This window comes from Erinaceus europaeus, chromosome 17 (assembly GCF_950295315.1).
Source record: "Erinaceus europaeus chromosome 17, mEriEur2.1, whole genome shotgun sequence".
Classification (NCBI taxonomy): domain Eukaryota; kingdom Metazoa; phylum Chordata; class Mammalia; order Eulipotyphla; family Erinaceidae; genus Erinaceus; species Erinaceus europaeus.
Window position 1 is genome coordinate 75,796,421 of NC_080178.1, and position 19,287 is coordinate 75,815,707.

At 44.4% G+C, this 19,287-nt stretch overlaps 1 long non-coding RNA gene across 1 annotated transcript; it reads right to left on the minus strand.

Annotated features, from left to right (window-relative positions):
- Positions 1-8,611: 8,611 nt before the first annotated feature.
- On the minus strand, positions 8,612-15,609 carry LOC132534093 (uncharacterized). The gene is made up of 3 exons (XR_009545782.1): positions 15,404-15,609; positions 12,099-12,193; positions 8,612-9,071 (listed from the first exon to the last, which is right to left on the minus strand). It is a non-coding gene; the product is annotated as an uncharacterized LOC132534093 (long non-coding RNA).
- Positions 15,610-19,287: the final 3,678 nt, after the last annotated feature.

The following is a 19,287-nucleotide window of genomic DNA, read 5'->3' on the forward strand; positions in this document are numbered from 1 at the left end:
CCTGACATCTGATATGCAGGTGGACCCAGGTTATTATTTCCTGGGGAGATTATATAATAGCTGGAAAAAGGACTAGAAAGCTGGATTAGGGGAGAGAGTAGCTCCCAAAATGGGAAAAGTATATAAATATTGTTGACTGTAAACCCCATCGATCTGATCTGGGGCCCATATTCAGCAGTGTTGTCCTTCAGCTGGGGGAGTGAGTAGGAACAGCTCTCTGGCTCTGAATGGCAGGGGGCCCATCTGATTGTACAATTGTTTTTATGTTTTTGTTTTGTTTTGAGTCCCATCTTCACCTTTCCCCCCCCCCCTTTTTTTTTTTTTTTTAGAAAATTATCACTTTTGGGGATCTCATAAACCTTTGGGCAATTCTGTGCTATAAACTCAGTTTATTTTTATTCTGTCCTACTTGTCCTTTAGTCTTCAGCCTTCTCAAATCAATTGAGTCATACTTTAAATGTTTGGAGTTTTAATTCCCTAAACTGTATTGTCTCTTTTTGTTTCCTTGCTGATGCATGAACTAAAATCCCCTTTACCGCATCTCCCTGGGAGTCCTTGAAGGATAAAAGCATAATGGATATGGCTACTCTTCTATCTTGAAATATCAAGTCTCCTGTGGCTCTTCAGTCCTGAGGAATTCTACTGTTCTGTCAACTGTTACTTATTTCCTATTCCATGTATCTTTTTATTAGAAACTCCAAGTAGGTATAGGTTGAATTGAAGTCTTTCATGAAATTGTCTTTTTATTTATTTTTTATTGTCTTTATTTATTGGATACAGACAGCCAGAAATCAAGAGGGGAGGAGGAGATAGGGAGAAAGACAGAGAGAAATCTGCAGCTCTGCTTCACCACTCACAAAACATTCCCCCCTCCAGGTGGGGACAAAGGTCTCAAACCTGGGTCCTCTCTCACTGTAACATGTGCACTCAATCGAGAGTGCCACCACCTGGCCTCTCACTATATTCTCTTTAGCTATTCACAATTCTTCTTTAACTCTTTTTTTTTTTTTAAAGAAAAAAGGCATTTTTATTTCTTTCATTTTTCTATCCTTCTTGGGGTATTGGTAAATTCTTTTTCTGTTATTATTTTCCAGTTGATTGGTTCTCATGTCAACTGTGTCTGATAGAAAGTTTATTTTATTCCATATTTTATTTCAGTGACTATGTTGGTTACTTCTAACAATTTGAGTTGGTTTCTTTTACTATCTACTTGTTCTTCATTTCTGGATTCTGGGTTATTTCTTACCATTTATTTAGCCTAATTAATTTTTTTCATTAATCTCTTTAAGAATGTTAAATACTCATGCTTTAAGATCATCAGCAGACTGATTTAATAAAATCAGTTTCATGTGGAGAAAACACATACTGTGGGTGAGCAGGCTTTAATTTTGTTGGTCGTCCATATTCCCTCTGGAGGATTCTAGGGCATTTTATATTTTTGGTCGACGGGAACATGGTAAGTGGGAAATTTCATTTTTAGCTCTTTTTCCATCTCTCTCTTCTCTACATGTTGGTGCTTCTGGTCACTCTTGTTGGACCTCCTAGCCAAGAATCAGGGCTCCTGTCACAGGTAATAATTCCAGGCTTCCAGCACATTCAGAGGAGTGTGCTTTCTTCTCTTTTTTAATTTCGTTGTTAGAGGATTAATGGTTTACAGTAGACAGCAAAAAACAATAGTTTGTACATGCATCACATTACCCAGTTTTCCACAAAACAATTCAACCCCCACTAGGTCCTCTGCCATCATGTTCCAGGACCTGTACCCCCCCCCCCCCCATGCCCCAGTATTTTCCTTTGGTGCAATACACCAACTCCAGTCCAAGTTCTGCTTAGTGTTTTCCCTTCTGATCTTATTTTTCAACATCTGGCTATAAGTGAGATCATCCCATATTCATCCTTTCTAACTTACCTCATTTAACATGATTTCTTCAAGCTCCATCCAAGATGAGGTGAAGAAGGTGAATTCACCGTTTTTAATAGCTGAGTTGTGTATATAGACATTCCATTCTATATACACATTCCACTGTGTATATAGACCACAAATTGCTCAGCCACTCATCTGTTGTTGGACACCTGGGTTGCTTCCAGGTTTGGGCTATTACACTTTGTGCTACTATGAACATAGGTGTACACAAATTTTTTTGGATGGGTGTGTTGGGTTCCAATCCCCAAGAGAGGAATTGCAGGATCATAGGGTAGGTCCACTTCTAGCCTTCTGAGAGTTCTTCAGCCTGCTAGGTGTATGCTTATTGATGAATCAGTTGCCGAGCTGAGAATTTTTTTTAATCCAGCTAAGGATTTTTAAGATTTTTTAAAAAATATTTATTTATTCCCTTTTTAGTTGCCCTTGTTGTTTTATTGTTGTAGTTATTATTGATGTCATTGTTGTTGGATAGGACAGAGAGAAATGGAGAGAGGAGGGGAAGACAGAGGGGAGGAGAGAAAGATAGACACCTGCAGACCTGCTTCACCGCCTGAGAATCTAATCCCCTGCAGGTGGGGAGCCGGGGGCTCAAAACGGGATCCTTATGCTGGCCCTTGCACTTTGTGCCACCTGCGCTTAACCTGCTGCACTACAGCCCGACTCCTCCAAGCTGAGAATTTATCTGGAAGATCTCAACTGTTCTCTGTCCTTTCTAACTTTAGACAGTAGTTAGAATATTTATGGCTTTTTTCCCCTTGTTTTTTTATTTGACAGGATGGAGAGAAATTGAGAGAGGAAGGGGAGAAAGAGAAAGAGAGAAAGCTGAGCTGGGCAGTAGTGCACCGGGTTAAGAGCACAGTATGAAATGCAAGGATTTGTGCAAGGACCTAAGTTCAAGCCCCAAGTTCCCCACCTACATACAGGAGGGAAGCTTCACAAGTGGTGAAGCAGGTCTGCAGGTGTCTCTTTCTCTATCTCTCCCTCTTCTTTTAATTTCGCTGTCCTATCTAATAAAATGGAAAAAAAAAAAAAAAAGGCTGCAGGAGCAGTGGATTCATAGTGCCAGCATCAATGATGCCCCAGCAATTACCTTCAGGTGAGAGACTGAAAGAGATAGAGAGAGAAAAAGATAGAGAGAGAGAGAGAGAGAGAGAGAGAGAGAGACCCAGCAGCATTACTTCACAGATTGTGATGCCTCTCTCTTTCCCACTTCATGTGGGGACCAGGGGCTTGAACCTGTGTGCTCAGCTTGCTCTGCCACCATCCAGTCCCTGTTTCTGAGTTGAGTAGCCATAGCCTAGCACATATCTTCAGCCTCTATGGACACTTTCATGCCCTTAGCTCTGCGGGGATGACCTCAACATAGCAGCTCGATTTATGAACCAGACTCACTTGCAGTCCCCTTTCTTCTCTTTTTGCTCCGCAGCTCCATTTAGTTGTTTTCTGGCCTGATTGGGTTGTTTGGGGGCTTTTCTCTTCATGTATTAAGGCTATCGGATGGGAATCTACTCCCTCTAGACTTCTCACTGCCTGGTGGCCAGAGCTCCAACTGGGGAGCATGTCTGTGTTCTCTTGTCCTAGACTTTATGCCAAAGACTGGTGACTTGGGAGCCAGAGATGAGGGTGGTCAGATTAACCCCTCCTCCCACTCTCATTTTTCAATCTACCTCTTCTAGGGACTAAGGAGCCTTCTGGCCTTGTCCATCACTTTTATAAGGATGAGCCTTGTCCTTTCCCTTGTGGGAAGACTTGAGGATGTCTAGCACTCCTGTTACTGAGTCTGACTTCGGGGGCTCAGTACCACACAGTCTGTGTCAGTACATACCCGAAGATATAAAGGAGATGCTATCAGTAACAAAGGTGACACTTTGATCATCTTGTCTAATTGTTCCATTTGCTTATGCATTGGGTCTGAGCTAGAATGGAAGGTGAGGAGAAAATGATATATTTGCTCCACAAAAGCCTTACTTTCCCCATGTGTTTAGAGAAGGCTCTTCTGAAAGCTTGAATTTACAAATCTAACTTTATGAAAGTCATTTAATTTCCTGGTAAGCTTCTATCTTAAATCCAAGCTGACATTCTCTAGCTTCTAGGTTATGAGTTTAGTAGATGTATATTTGTGGGGATAGACTCACATATATAGGACTCCAACTTCTGAAATATAGGAACTGTATTTCTTTTATTTCATTTTGCTCTTTTTATTTCTTCTCCCATAGTTTCATTATAACAGGCACATCTCTTTGTGGATGTCTATATCTAATCTCCTTATAGAGTATTGGGGTATCCAGAGATCACCATTTATGCCTTTTATTAATTACAAAATCTCCTTAACCAGTAACTATTGAAATATTGTACCTCCCTCTTCCACATTGCCTTCTAATAGACATGTATTGGTCAGCTTTATTTTAGCCTTTTCTCCTCTCTTCCCTTCCCTTCCCTTCCCTTCCCTTCCCTTCCCTTCCCTTCCCTTCCCTTCCCTTCTCCTTCCCCTTCCCCTTCCCCCTTCCCTTCCCTTCCCTCCCCTCCCATCCCATCCCCTCCTCTCCCCTCCTTTCCTCTCCTTTCCTCTTCTCTCCTCTCCTCTCCTCTCCTCTGCCCTCTCCTCTCCTCTCATCTCCTCTCCTCTCCTCTCCTCTCCTCTCCTCTCATCTCCTCTCCTCTCCTCTCTCCTCTCTCCTCTCCCCTCTCCCCCCTCTCCTCTCCTCTCCTCTCCTCTCCTCTCCTCTCTTTCTCTCCTCTCTCCTCTCCTCTCCTCTCCTCTCCTCTCCTCTCCTCTCCTCTCCTCTCCTCTCCTCTCTCCACTCCTCTCTTCTCCTCTTCTCTTCTCTCCTTTCTCTTTATTGCCACAAGGGTTATCATTGGGACTCGGTGCCAGCACTTTCTTCTTCTAGCGTTTGCCCTTCTTCCGTAGCCAGTCAACAGCGTCAGGTTGAGCCTGATGTAAAGTTTCAAGACCTCCTTTGAATCTGGAGAGGTGGCAGTCGTTGACTATGTGGGTCATAGTCTGTCTGTACAAACCCACCACTCTCAGTGGCCTTTTTTTTAAAAATTTTATAGGACTGAGAGAAATTAAAGAGTGGGGAAGATAGAGAGGGAAAGAGAAACAGAGACACCTGCAGACCTGCTTCACCATTCCATGAAGCATCACTCCTATAGGTAGGGAGTGGGGCTTGAACCTGGGTCCTTGTGCATGCTAACATGTGTGCTCAACTGGGTGTGAACCACCAGTCCTTCATATTAACTTCTTTCTTTATTCTGGGTAATTTTTCCAGCTCTACATAGATTAATCTAGTACATTAATTAACATAGATTAATCTAGTACATTAATTCTTTCAGCATAATACGTTGCCTAACTTACTCACTGAATGTTTTCTTTGTTTTTCAGATAACTTCATTTTTATTTCTATTACTGCTTTCAGTTCTTTCAAAGGTCATCCTCTTTTCCTTCCTGGCCTGTTCTCTCTGTTTGCATCAGGTCTTTGCACTTCACCAGGTGCACCACCACCCAGTCCCTACAGTTAATTTTTACTGCTTGCCACCAAATAATCACTAAAGATACGTTTTGTGTTAGAATCCACTCTCTGGGACTCGTACCCAACTCTTGCTAATGGCTGAGGTTTACTCTCTTTTTGGAGAGATCCCACTCGAGAATGACAGACGCACACCTGGTTGAACTCCTCCACTGGAATGATTCCTAAAGGGGACCCGATTCAGACTGATGTCAGTCATTGCCCTCGTGAATTTACCTCAGCCGTGGAATTCTAACTCCAGCTTGTCATCCACCCACCAGAGACTTCATACTTGTCACACTTGGGTCTCAGGAGGGACTGAAATTCAAGTCATTCAGATCACTTGGAGTATCACATCAGAATTGGCAGCAAGTCTTTGGAGCATAGGAATAAACTATAGTTATTCTGTTGGGGTGGAGTCACCCTTCCTGCAAGGGCTTATAGCTGGGTCAGATCTAAACTAGGCACTGCCCTGGCAGGTCTTGAGCGGCTGTGGGCATCAGAAAGGCACTCGTGTGGGGGTGTGGCCGGGACGGGTTAGTCAGCCTCATCCAGTCTTTGACCCTGGGGTCAGCTGCTCACCTGCAAATGCACTTTGGGTTCACTGTTGTCCTCTTTCAGTAGAAGCTTCCTTTCCAAGGACACGGAGGTCAGATGACCAGCCCCAAGCCTACGAAGCAGCACTGCCAGACATCATGTCCTGTAGAAGAGAGGTCACGCTGCTGGCTTCACTTTGTAAATGCAGAAACTGAGACCCTACGAGGTGAAGTGAGTCCTTCAAGGCCACACAACCTGGAAGCAACAGTCTGAGTCTAGCTCTGAACCCTCCGATCCCAACACAAGCAATGCATTCCCTTTCCACAGTGGTACCACCGGATGGACGGGAGATAAAGGCAGGAAGGACGGAAAGTGACAGAGTGAGCGTGTCCTGCCAGCTACTGTATGTGCACTGTGTCACTGGCTCTGTCTGAGGCTGCAGTCTGGTTTTCTCACATCTCTTCTGTAGACAAGCCAACGGGTAGCTGAGCCCCACCACCCTCCGTTCACACAAGACAGCATAGTAATTGCAAGACATAGGATTTGAACCTGGCACTTTCTGATCACCAAAAGCTGTGCCTTTTCTCAGTTTCTTGCCACACTATTCTCCATCCACCCCAGTGCTTTTCTAAAATCCAGATGCATTTAGACAGGGTTCAAATCAATTAGTTCACACTTTTCTGCTGAGGCTCCTCTGTACCAAAGGTGATCAAGGTGCTTCCAGTTTTATGCATTCAAACCCAAGGAGGCCTCTTTCCCTACTTCTTGCATGACAGCCCAGAATTGAGAACCACTGTACATATGGTGTTTGCAAAATGCTAGTTGTGTATGGGTGTTTAAACTTTAGTTTTGCAGCTTTTAATTTATTTATGCAAGCAAGCCATCTTTCATGAATTTTAATCTGCGCTGCCTTAAAGAAGTGCTTTCCAAATGGGACGGCATGTGTGATCACCACTAAGCCATTCTAACTGCTCGCGGGCCTGGGGGGAGAGGCAGCACAGAATATTAGCGAGCTCTGAGCAGTCCCGGTATCATCCCAGGCATTGTGGCGTAAAATGCACTTCGTGTCTAGAAGAAAAAAAAAGAAATAAAATAAATAAATCCAACTGTGACTCGAGGTCTTTGGTTATTTTTAATGCTGAGCAGCAGAACCACGGGGAATATTATGAGTTCCAAGATTTCTGACAGGAGGGACTTCGCCGCCGAAGTGCTTTCTTCAGGAGAGAGAGAAAGACACTGCTACTAGTCTTTATTCATTTATTTATCATGCTTCAGTTCCCTAAAAAAGAAAACACTTCGCCGGTGCAGGGAAAATTGCTTCAATGGATAGATTGCATTTAAATAATTTAAGTATAAAATTACTTGAACAGGCCGACTGATTTTGCAAAAACGAAATAGTCACAATCACTTAGGAGCCCTGACAAAGTTCGTGATTCAGTGCATAGCTGAGGTAGAAAGAGAGGCTTCTGTCTGACAAAGCGGGGCGTTCTGTCCTGCCCCCCCCCCCCCAACCTCCCTGGTGGTCCCAGGTCAAGAGGGTTCCACTCAGGTTTTGCAAAGAGGACATGTTGTCGCTCACTGGCTGTGTGACTTTGGAGAGCTCACGTCATCTTTGAAGGCCTAGTTTCTACAAAAGTTACGAGAGTGACATTGTAATACTCCCACTCTGACAGCAGGGCAAGAGTAAGTTTTCTAGATAATCAGATCCAGGAAACTGAGGTGAGCTGCTCCCAGCTTTTGGTCTATGTTTTGACATTTAGGTTTTTAGGTTTTCACTTGTAGCTGCTGGAAGAAACAGAGACATTGCCTGGCCCCTAAAACAACACTCTATACAGAAAGCCCCTTTGCCCCTTTGGGAGAGACCCCGGGTTCATCTTGGAATCTTGCAAAAGGACCCAAGAAGGTGTGAGATTCCTACAGATAAAATGAATTATTATTATCATTGGTTAAGCTTAATTCTTTTTTTTTCTTTTTCTTTTTTTTTTAATATTTATTTTATTTATTTATTCCCTTTTGTTGCCCTTGTTGTTTTATTGTTGTAGTTATTATTGTTGTTGTCGTTGTTGGATAGGACAGAGAGAAATGGAGAGAGGAGGGGAAGACAGAGAGGAGGAGAGAAGGACAGACACCTGCAGACCTGCTTCACCGCCTGTGAAGCGACTACCCTGCAGGTGGGGAGCCGGGGGCTCGAACCGGGATCCTTATGCTGGTCCTTGTGCTTTGCGCCACCTGCGCTTAACCCACTGCGCTATAGCCCGACTCCCGGTTAAGCTTAATTCTACATGTGCCTTTGGAGTGGCGTGAACTCTCCTTGGAAAAACTGCTCAAAGACAATTCTCACTGTCATCCAATTCAATTGCTATTGTCCGACTTCCCTCTGGTCTCTGAAGGGACTGAGAGTCAGGTGGGTTCAAGGTCTTCTTTTGTTTCCTGTTAACTAGTTAAGCAGCGTCACTGAGTTCTGCGCTTCAAATCAATAAAGCATCAGCTGTGTCATGCAAAGCTGAGACAGGGAAGGGTGAATCCCTCGGAATCTAGCCTTCTAGTGTGTGAGAAGCAAGCATCCTTCACCTGATGAGGCGGGGATGGAGGAAGAAGGTTGAATGGCCGTGTGGAGAAGCCCACTTCTTGCTGCCTATTGTCCTCACTCAGAGCTTGTCAGGGTTTTGCCCTCTGGACATTCTGAATTCTAAGGAAGCGGTTGCATGTGTGGGTATGGATGGCAGCTTCTCGACAGCACCAGTGTTTACTTTGAAGAGGAAAATGTCTGCTTTGTAGGCAAATGTTTTCAGCATGGAAATGATCACTGCAATTGCTGTGGTTGTCACAAATGTTTCATCAGAGCCGATAAAGCAGCTGAGTGTTGGCAAAATCAATGAAAACATCTTGAGAAGTGTTCGCTGCCTACTTAGCCGTCTGTGGCTCATCTGGTGTGAGGGAGGTGGGGAGGGAGGCGGTGAGCTGAGGCCACACAGGAGATTCTGAGAGAGGCATCCGGCGTGATGTGGAAGACTGGCCAAGCAAGCCTTGCGGCCAGAATGCCTTCCAAGTCCTGCGGCCTTGGACACTGATTTGTGTGTCTCCATTTCCTCTTTGGGAAACTGCAAATGACAATGATACTTGTGTCATGGGTGTTGTGTAGCTTTTCATATGAATCAGGACATGCAAAGTGTTAGCATTAAGAGTAGATAGATATTAGTTAGTGTCACGATTACTTGAGATGCAAAATTCCTACATCCATTTGTCTCATCTGATATAGAGGCAAGACAGAGAAGCATGTATTAAACACCTGCAATGTACCCATCCCTGTCCACAGAGCTGAGAGTAGTGAATGAGAGGTCAGGCTAGTGCTTCCTCGGGGATCTGTCTTTACAGATGACTCAGATGAGTACAGAAGGTAATGGCAGATAGCTATCAAAATTCCACAGGCAGAAAGGAAATATCAAAAATGTAGACTAATAGTTCCAAATCTGGAGAGACCTATAAATATAGACAGATAAAATGGACATTTGCTCACCTACAGCCTACACTGCTGTAGCTATAAACAAGTAGGAGACGTAATAATGCTGATGGATTATTTGAACTAACAAGGGAACAAAACTCTCGGGGGGGGGGGGGGGCTACCATCAAGGGAACCACTACACTTTCCTCCACTAGGTTTGCATGTTGAAGATCAAAGATAACCCTCCTGGTGTCTGTAGTAGGGACTAAGGAAGCAGAATCACTGCATAATAGGCCAGGGCATCCTCCATAACAAAGGGCTGTTCTCCAGGAGGGAAAAGATCTACCAAAGCCTTATCCGAACTCAGTGAAAGACAAGTATCTTTCCTGTTCCTTCTAAGATAAACAGCTGTAGTAACACAAAAATACCAGGAATGGTCATGAGTCCCAAACTAAGGTCTATTAAAAGATGAAGATTTCATCACAAGATTAAGCCATGCTTCCTTGCCTGTCTGCCTCAGCACCACACCAACAGGACTCCTATACTAGAATAGATTTCAGATGAGAGAATGCTAAGACTCTGTGCGGAAGGATACTTAGAGAAGCATAGAAGACAACAGTAGAGGGGCCAGAAGGTGGTGCAGCTGGTTCAACACACATATTACAGTGCACAAGAACCCAGGTTCAAGCCCCTGTTTCCCACCTGTGGGGGGGGGAGCTTAGCTAGTGGTAATGCAATACTGCAAGTCTCTTTCTCCCTCTCTACCTCCCCCTTCCTTCTCAATTTCTGGCTATCTCTAGCCAGTAAACAAATAAAGATAATAAAAAAGAAAAATCATAAGACATACAAAATTCAAGAAAGAAAAAAATAGTCTCAAGAGATGTAGCAAGTTTGCAAACCAGATTCAAATATGACTCAGAACTCAGGATAATCATGGCGTTTAAAATGACTACGGCCATACCACCCTGAGCACGCCCGATCTCCGCTAATAAAATGACTGTGGTTATTTATGCTCAAGGCAAGGCTGGTAGAGTAACTTACTTAGGGACAGTGTCCGGTCTGCCATGTAAGTGACCCAGGTTCAAGCTTGGCCCCTATGACACCGAGGGATGCTTCTGTGTTATAGTACCTTCTCCTCCCTCCCTCTGTCTTTATTTCTATTTGAAACAGTCAGCCTATAGTGGGACAGAAAATGTTGAATGTCTAATAGAAAAACATGAGTGCATCATGAAGGAATAGGTGATATAAAGAAGGATCTGGAGATATTAAGAGAGTATTAAAAGCAGATGCTAGAAGAAAAAGAGGAGGAGAGAAAATAGTACAAGAAGTGAAAAAAATATCCTCAATGAACTTACGTGTAGGCTGGCATGGTCAAAAAAAAGAAGCAGTGAGTTGGTCAGTAGTTAAGTCTGAAAATGGGGTCGGATGGTGGCACACCGGGTTAAGTGAACATAGTATGAAGCATAAGGACCCACGCAAGGCTTCCATTTCGAGCCCTCAGTTGCCCCCCTGAAGAGGGCTCGCCTCACAAGTGGTGAAGTAGGTCTGCACGTGTCTATCTTTCTCTCTCCCTCTCTACCTTAGCCCCCCCCTCAATTTCTCTCTGTTCTGTCCAATAAAATGGGAAAAAGTGGCTGTCAGAGCGCTGGATTCATAGTACCAGCCCTGAGCCCCCATGATAACCCTGGGGGAAAAGAAAGAAAGAAAGAGAGAGAGAGAGAGAGAGAGAGAGAGAGAGGGAGAGAAAGGAAGGGAGTTCTGAAAATGAAATGCAAAGAGAGAAATCATTGCAAACAATTACAGCAGAACATTCAAAGAACTGCGGAGATTTTCTGAAGGTTTCACATATATATGTGATGAGATACCAGAAGGAGAAGAAAAAAGAAAAAAGAAAAAAAGAAAGAATCAGAAAAACAAATTTAAATTTGTAATAACTGAGTTTTCCAAACTTAAGGTCAAACACTAAGTCACAGGCTCAGAAAGTTTAGAGAACACCAAAAATAGATACCTATCACAATCAAGATATAAACAAACAAAGAAAATAGAATTTAAGAGGCACCCAAAATGTCAATAACCCACAAAAGTAATATTCTAGTGTGACAGTGAACAAACTGGTAGCCACGCAAAAACAAAATCCACAGTGAACAAGCTGTGTGTTTATGTATAATGTCAATATGCTACTAATGCTTGTATTGTTTAAGAATAGTTATTTTCAGAACCTTAAAGCATATGAAAAAATACTAACCAGTGTTAGTAACTAGTTATTCAACACTGTAACTAGCTAAGAAGTTTAGTGGTTCCAGGATGATAATATCAAACTATCTTTTGTTGACAATCAGAATAATCACAATGAGTTTGAGCTAAAAATAAATTTATAAAACACACACACACACACACACACACACACACACACACACACACACACACACGTGAATAGATAGAAAATCTTGAATGAAACCAGGATGGGGTGGGGATATGATGGACATAACATTACTTGTCTTGGAACAAAATAAGAAAGATATTTTTTTTTCTTTTGTCTCCAGGGTTATCGATGAGGCTTGGTGCCAGCACTATGAATCCACTGCTCCTGGTGGCCATTCTTTTCCATTTTATTGCATAGGACAGAGAGAAATTGAGGGAGGAGGGGGAGATTGAGAAGGAGGGAGAAAGAGAGACACTTGCCAACCTGCTTCACTGCTGTGAACCATCCCTCCTGGAGGTGGGGAGCTGGGGGCTCAAACTGGATCCTTCTGTGGGTCCTTGATCTTTATACTATGTGCACTGAAAAGAAGCCAGGCAAGTGAGAACATATGGAGTGAAGTGCTCAAATATTGGAAGAAAATGTGTCAACCTAAAAAATACCTACCTAGAATTTTATACCCAGTGAAACAGCATTCTTCAAAAGGGAATAAAAGCATTTTTTTCTGATAAATAAGCAAGTAGATTTATTGCCAATCAACCTTCCTTATAAGACATATTAAAAGAATATTTTTATTCAGAAGATAAAATGTTAGGTCATAATTTGAATCTATATAAAGAAAGGAAAAATACTAAGAAATGAATAAACGAAGGTGAAGAAATTTTTAATTGATAACTGCTTAAAGTAGTGTTAGTAACAACGTACTGGGTAATTAGAACATATGGATAAATGAAGGGAGAGACAGTAATCCCTAAGAGAAGGAAAGGAGGCCTTAGAGATGCCCCTTCATGAGTCCACATGGGGATGTAGACTGTTCTTTCAAGGTACAATTAAATTAGTTAAAATGTTTATTGCAGAATCCAAGGAGTCTATTCAAATCACTTTTTAGAAGGAAGAAAATTGACAGGGTAAGAGATGAGACAGAATGGAACCATATGAAATACTATTCCAATTATGTGACATCTTGAACAAGGCACATTTTTAGAGACAATAAAAATATAAATAGCTGCCAGGGACTTGGAGGAGGAGGTAGAGAGTTGAGTAAGTGGATTGCAGGGGTGGGTGGGGGTGAACTTGTAGGAGCCGCTCGTCTCCACATGTGTGAGAATGTGAGGAGGAGTGCGGCTCACCACGCCTTTGTCAGAGCCCGCTGATCCATTTTCAATAAGTTTGTTTAAAAAATAAACAGCAATGACAATACAAACACTTAAAGGAAATAAGCAGAAATGTACTACTTCTAGAGAACTATTGTAGATATTTAAGATGGCTTTTGTTTTCTCCTTCATTTTTAGCAATTAGAGATGATTATGTGTAGACATTTAAAACATAAACTAATGTAGATTTAAAAAAAATCACAGGAGTTGGGCAGTAGCGCAGCAGGTTAAGCGCAGGTGGCGCAAGGAGCAAGGACCAGCAAAGGATCCCGGTTCGAACCCCCGGCTCCCCACCTGCAGGGGAGTTGCTTCACAGGCGGTGAAGCAGGTCTGCAGGTGTCTGTCTTTCTCTCCCCCTCTCTGTTTTCCCCTCCTCTCTCTATGTCTCTCTGTCTTATCCAACAATGATGACAACAATAATAGCTACAACAATAAAAAACAACAAGGGCAACAAAAGGGAATGAATAAATAAATAAATAAATATTTTTAAAAATAGGAAGAGATAAAGATAGACACCTGCAGACCTGCTTCACTGCTTGTGAAGCGTCCCCCCTGCAGCTGGGGAGCCGGGGGCTCAAACTATGTGCCTGCGCTTCACCAGGTGCGCCACCTCCTGGCCCCCTATTATAAACTCTTTACAGCTGGAATAGTGCTCGCTATAAATAAGTACAAGACAAAATGTAAAAAAATGCTCTCACTATTTTCCATCCCAGTGTGGAATCCTCACATGGAAAAAACTCATACTTGGGGGCTGGGAGGTGGCACATATGGTCAAGCGCACAGATACTCAAAGGGTTTGAGGGGCTTGAGCCCCTGCTCTCCAGGAAGGAAGGAAGCTCAGGAGTGGTGAAGCAAGAACTGCAGGTGTCTCTCTGTTTCCCCTCTCAGTTTCTCTCTGTCCTATCAAATAAAGAAAAGGAAATAAAAACAGAGTTACCAGAAGCAGTACCGAGAAGCAGTACTGAGCCCCAGAGCTAACCCTGGTGTAAAAAACAAACAAACAAAAGCTTATACTTCTGTGCTCTGTGTCACCTGGCTTAAGGGCTAAGTGAACAACTGGGGGTAGTAGCTATACTGAGTGTGACAGGCACACGTCTGTTCTTCTCTTTGCTATAGTCGTCTCAAGCACCAGAACTCAGTTCAGGCCAGGAACAAGGAAGATCATGCAGTGGATGGCTCCTGCTTTTAGGGCAAAAAGAGAAAGAGGGGGGCAAAGCGTGTTTTTAGGCACTTAGGTTAATGGTTTCCATTGGGGAGAATCAGGAAAGGGATTAAGGAGGAAGGAGAAGTTGAGCCTAAAGAGTGGAGTGTAGAAAATATAAGGGGGCAGGCAGTAACGCACTTGGTTAAGGGCACACATTACGGAGGGCAAGGACATGGGTTCAAGCCCCTGATCCCCACCTGCACGGGCAAAGCTTCCGGAATGGTGAAGCAGGGCTGCAGGTGTCTCTCTGTCTCTCTCCATATCTCTCCTTATCACTCCTTCCTTCTCAATTTCTGTCTTTATCCAATAATTTGCTAATTAATTAATTTAAAAAATAATATAATTGAAAAGACATGAGCCTGATAACAGCAATATCCAGGGGTGTGGCTGCCTGGCTTCAAACTCCCTTATGTGTAAGAATGTGCTTCTCATAAATTTGGATCAGGATGAGGAACTGGCTCCTATAATGGAGGCTTCTTTATTATTATCATCATCATTGTTATTGTTATTTCAGTGAAGCCTCCTGGAATTCTGGCTGCTGACATACCTGTTGATTCCGTCTTTGTTTGGCTTCTTCTAGAAGCTGATGATTGGGAGAGTTACTGAACTTCATCTGGGAAGGGTAGGCAGTCCCTACGGGGTAGGATCAGAAGTGGGGTGAAGGAAAGAGGCAGCCAGTCAAGTGGACACCTGGCCACAGACTTTTCCAGGCCAAGGAATGGAAAGCTGGGAGGGAGTAATCACACACCTGACCCACGCTGTTATTAAAGTCCTGGCACTTGGCCTGCCTCATCACACAACATCGCTGAGCAGGGGGGTGGCGTGGGGGGCAGGGGTGGGGGGCGTCTCCATCCAGAGATGCAGACACAGGCAGTCGGAAAGCAGCTGGAGTCTGTAGACTGTTCAGGACTGCAGACGGGGACATGCAAGCATCTGCTCCAGACACTGTTTTTCAGAACAATGTTTTAAAATGCATCAAATAAAATTCATAGGGTTACAAAGAAAGCCAATTCTACTGAAACCCACTTCTATCCACAAAGCCTCTGGGGGAAGCCCAGGTTAAGAAGCTCTGCTAAGGTTTCTTTCCAATGTGAAAGTATATGGTTTTATGACCTAAGAGCTCAGATTGTGTTTCTGTGCCAGGAGGTGGCTGAGCAGAGCTCACTCAGCACACTTGACCTAGAGGCTCTTTGAGCAGGAGCAAAAGCACTCACCAAACCTGACACTCGCCCCACAGCTCTGGGACGGTGAGTGACATTGACATTGTTGACTGTCCCGCTTCTTTTATGATTTGCAGAGTTTGTTTTGCTTTGCTGGTGGTTTTGCTTTTGTCATGTGTCCTGTGATCATCCTGGTAGCTCTCTGGGGCCAACAATTTGCCCAGTCCCGCACTTTGGCCTCCTCCGCAGTCCCCTGCTTTCAAGTCCTGTTACTGGAGCCCTGAGCCCTTGTGCTGCCAGGGTCCGTCCCCCTGGGAGCCCCCACCTCCTCGTGCGCCTCCATGGCTCTGTTACTCACAGCTAAATTACAGTATTATGACTTCATTGTTGAGTTCCAATTCTCCTAATTATAGCCTAGAGATCTATTATTTGATTTGGTAACACCAAGTGCTTCTTTTCTAAATCATGTAATCTCTTGTAGCTTATTAATGTCAGGTCTGTGCGCACGCAGGGACTTGGTTGTTTGCCAGACAGAATCAAATTTTCAAATTTTCGCTGTGTTAGGTTACAGGGCTTTGCTTGTTACAATCTAATTATATTGGCACTGAAACGCCGAAAACCCATTTATATTAGAAAGCACTTTAACTCTTTCTTTGGAGTGATTTACATGCACAAGTGTCTGCCACACCATTGGTCTTTTTTTGTTTTGTTTTGGTTGGGTTTTTTGTTTCTCCACTGGGAAACCCTTTCTAGAAAACAGACAACACTGACAGCCCGGTTATTGTTACTAAGTCTGCTATGGATGGACTAGGGTAAGGTTAACACTGCCCTTCTCTGCTGGAAGCTCAGGAGAGAGAAGAAGCAGGTCTTTGCTGGGTCTCCCCTGCCCCCAGGTTTCCTGGCTGAGAGAGTCATTTGCCCAGAGCTCCAAAGGCTTCTGCTCGGCAGTCCTGACCTGGTAACTGCACCAACTGCTGCTTCTGTCCCTTTCTCCTACTCCTTCCTGTTTTTCCTCTCCTCCTCCTCCCCCTCCTCCACCTTTTTCTCCTTCTTTCAGTTGTATTTTCCATTTTCTGTCTGCCACCAGAGGTCCATCTCTTTGCCCTGACCATCAGAAGGGATGCGTTACTTACGGACTTTGCTTAGCAATGGGACCCCATCACCACCTGGCCTTGGCTTCTCGGGAGAGCCCTGAGACGATGCATCCGCCCTTCTGGGTATTTGCCTTACTATTCTGCCTCCCTCCTGATAATGTTTCCCACCCCAGGAGCACGGCCCCTTTGCTAGATTTTTCTTACCAGGAAACACGATTGAGATCACCCAACACCTTCATTTTAGAAAAGAGCCTGGACTTTCTCCTAGCTGTTGTTACATTTCACTTACTATCTATTAATTTAGTTGCTGCTGGGGCTTCACTGCTGACTTTTTCAGACAGAGACAGGGAGAGAGGGAAAGACACCACAGCACCTCAGCTTTCTCCAGAATGGTGGGGACTGACTGGGCTCGAACCTGTGCTGTGTGCATGGCAGAGCAACAACACTACCCAGGTGGGCTATTTTGCTAGACTCCAGCGTAAGAAAAAAAATTTTAAGAGACAGTACATTTTTGAAGCAATTTTGGGGGTCCCATGACACGTCATAGGGAGGTCCTGAGAGTTCTCTGACTACTCTTACACCCCCAAACATGCACCCATTCACCCCTAAATTAGCATTCCTGCCTGCTTTCAACTAAACTTGCCCTCACTTCAAGCCATGACTCCTTCATGAGCTCCAGCCGCACAGGGAAACCTTGCTCAGCCCCCATGCCACCAACTTGTCTGCTTTGCTCCCAAGCATTTGTACACATTCTTTCCTATGCCTGAAATGGTGTTTCTTGATCTCTCTCACACCTTGCAGCTCAGATAAGATGTCATTTCTTTAAAGATTACTTCCTTTCCCTCTGGGGCTAGGTGGTGGTGCACCCGGTTAAGTGCATATTAATATGAAAGGCCTGTGTAAGATCTGGGTTCGAGTCCCCGGCTCCCCACCTGCAGGGGGTCGCTTCACAAGCGACAAAGCAGGTCCTCAGGTGTCTAGTTTTCTCTCTCCCTCTCTATCTCCCCTTCGCTCTCAATTTCTCTCTGTGCTATCCAATAAAATGGGGGAAAAATGGCCACCTGGAACAGTGGATTCACAGTGCAGGCACTGAGCCTCAGCAATAACCCTGGGGGCTAAATCAATCAATCAATCTTCCTTTCCCTCTATTGTTTCAGTTACCTCACCACCTCCCTATTGAGTCTTACTGAATTTGTTTGTTTGCTTGCTTATCATCTCTCCTCAAAGCCCTGCCTAAGACTGTGAGCCCCACGAAGGTAGAGATTTTGCCTTGCTCAACCTTCATGGGTGAAGATAATAAAGTCAGAGATGATGAATCAAAGAGAAAGTAGGCCTCAGGAAATGGGACGTTCTCTGCTGTGTCATGGGGAAGGGTCTGTGTGTTCCAGCTTTGGGGATGTATCTAGCTTCTCTTCTTCCTCCTTGGCTCCAAACAATGTGACCTGCTTCATTTCTCTGCAGGCCCCAGGCTTAGGGCATCAGTCTGTAGCTCCTGAGGAGAAAGCTGAGGAGACTTTGCCATTGGGCACAACTGCCACCCGTGGTCTCCATCCCAAAGTCCCAAGCTGGCAACTCTATTAAACAAAACGCCTGCTACTCTGTCAGGCTGCACTGCAGAGGAGAGATAGAGGAGATCCTGAGCGAAGAGGGAACACAAATCTTTATTCGCACAGGCACCTCAGAGTTGGGTGAGAGCGCAGTGGTTTGGGCCATGTGGAGCTAGCAAAAATGGCCGCCTCACGCAGCAACCTTCCCTGCGTCTAATCACCGAAGTGAAAGGCGAGCAAGAGAGAGAGAGGCGGAAGTAGGAGGGCTTTATAGGGCAAAAACCCGGAGTGACGAGTCGGGACAGGATTGGTTGGGAAAGGCACTCGGAGAATATAGTATTAACTCTCATGGGAACTGGCAATAACCTGAGGGGACAACATGGCGGCTGTGACTGCATCTGCACAATTTCCCAGCACTTCTCCACAGCACCTTACCTGCTTCCCCTGGTGGTCGCCCACATGTGTCTCCTGACCAGTGAGCTAGTGGTGGCACCAGGCCCTTCATTCACTGGCCACACCTATTTATTTCAGTGCGGGAGGAAGTAGTAAAAGATTGAGAGTATTGCACCAAAGTAAAGGACTCTGGGGTGGGGAGTTTACGGGGAGTGTTCAGGTCCTAGAACAAGATGGTGGAGGACGACCAAGGTGGGGGGTTAGAGTGTGATGTGGGAAACTGTGAAATGTTACATGTGTACCAACTACTGTATTTCACTATCAATGATAAACCATTCAGCCCCCCTATAAGGAAAAAAAAAAGACTGGGAAATCCCTTGCTGTGTTGTGCTTCAGCCAAAGGAAGGTGGGGGGTGCGCAGAGACATAAGAAACAAACAAGACCTCCCCCTACAGCAGGGAGGATGGCCCCTTAACACATGCTGCCCTGCAGAAGACACTCATGAGAAACAATTACAGAGCAGAGGGCCGAGAGGGGGTGCCTCCCACCTTCAGGGAGGGTGCTTTATGAGTCATGAAGTAGGTCTACAGGTGTCAGTCTCTCTCTCTCCCATAGCCCCTCTCAATTTCTCTCTGTCTTATCTAATAAAAATTAGAAGAAGAAAAAAAAGAAAAGTAAGAAAAATTGGCTGCTAGGAGCAGTGGATTTGTAGTGTCAGCACTGAGCCCCAGTGATAACCCTGGAGGCAAAAAAGAAAACAAAAGAAAGAATGAAATTAAAGAATAAACAATTGCAGCGTGAACTATCAACACAATGAGAAAGAGAATTGCAGAACTGATCAGTGTGATTCCTTGCTCTCCGTTCTAACAACTAACTCACTGGTCAGACCCCTTGGCATCATTCA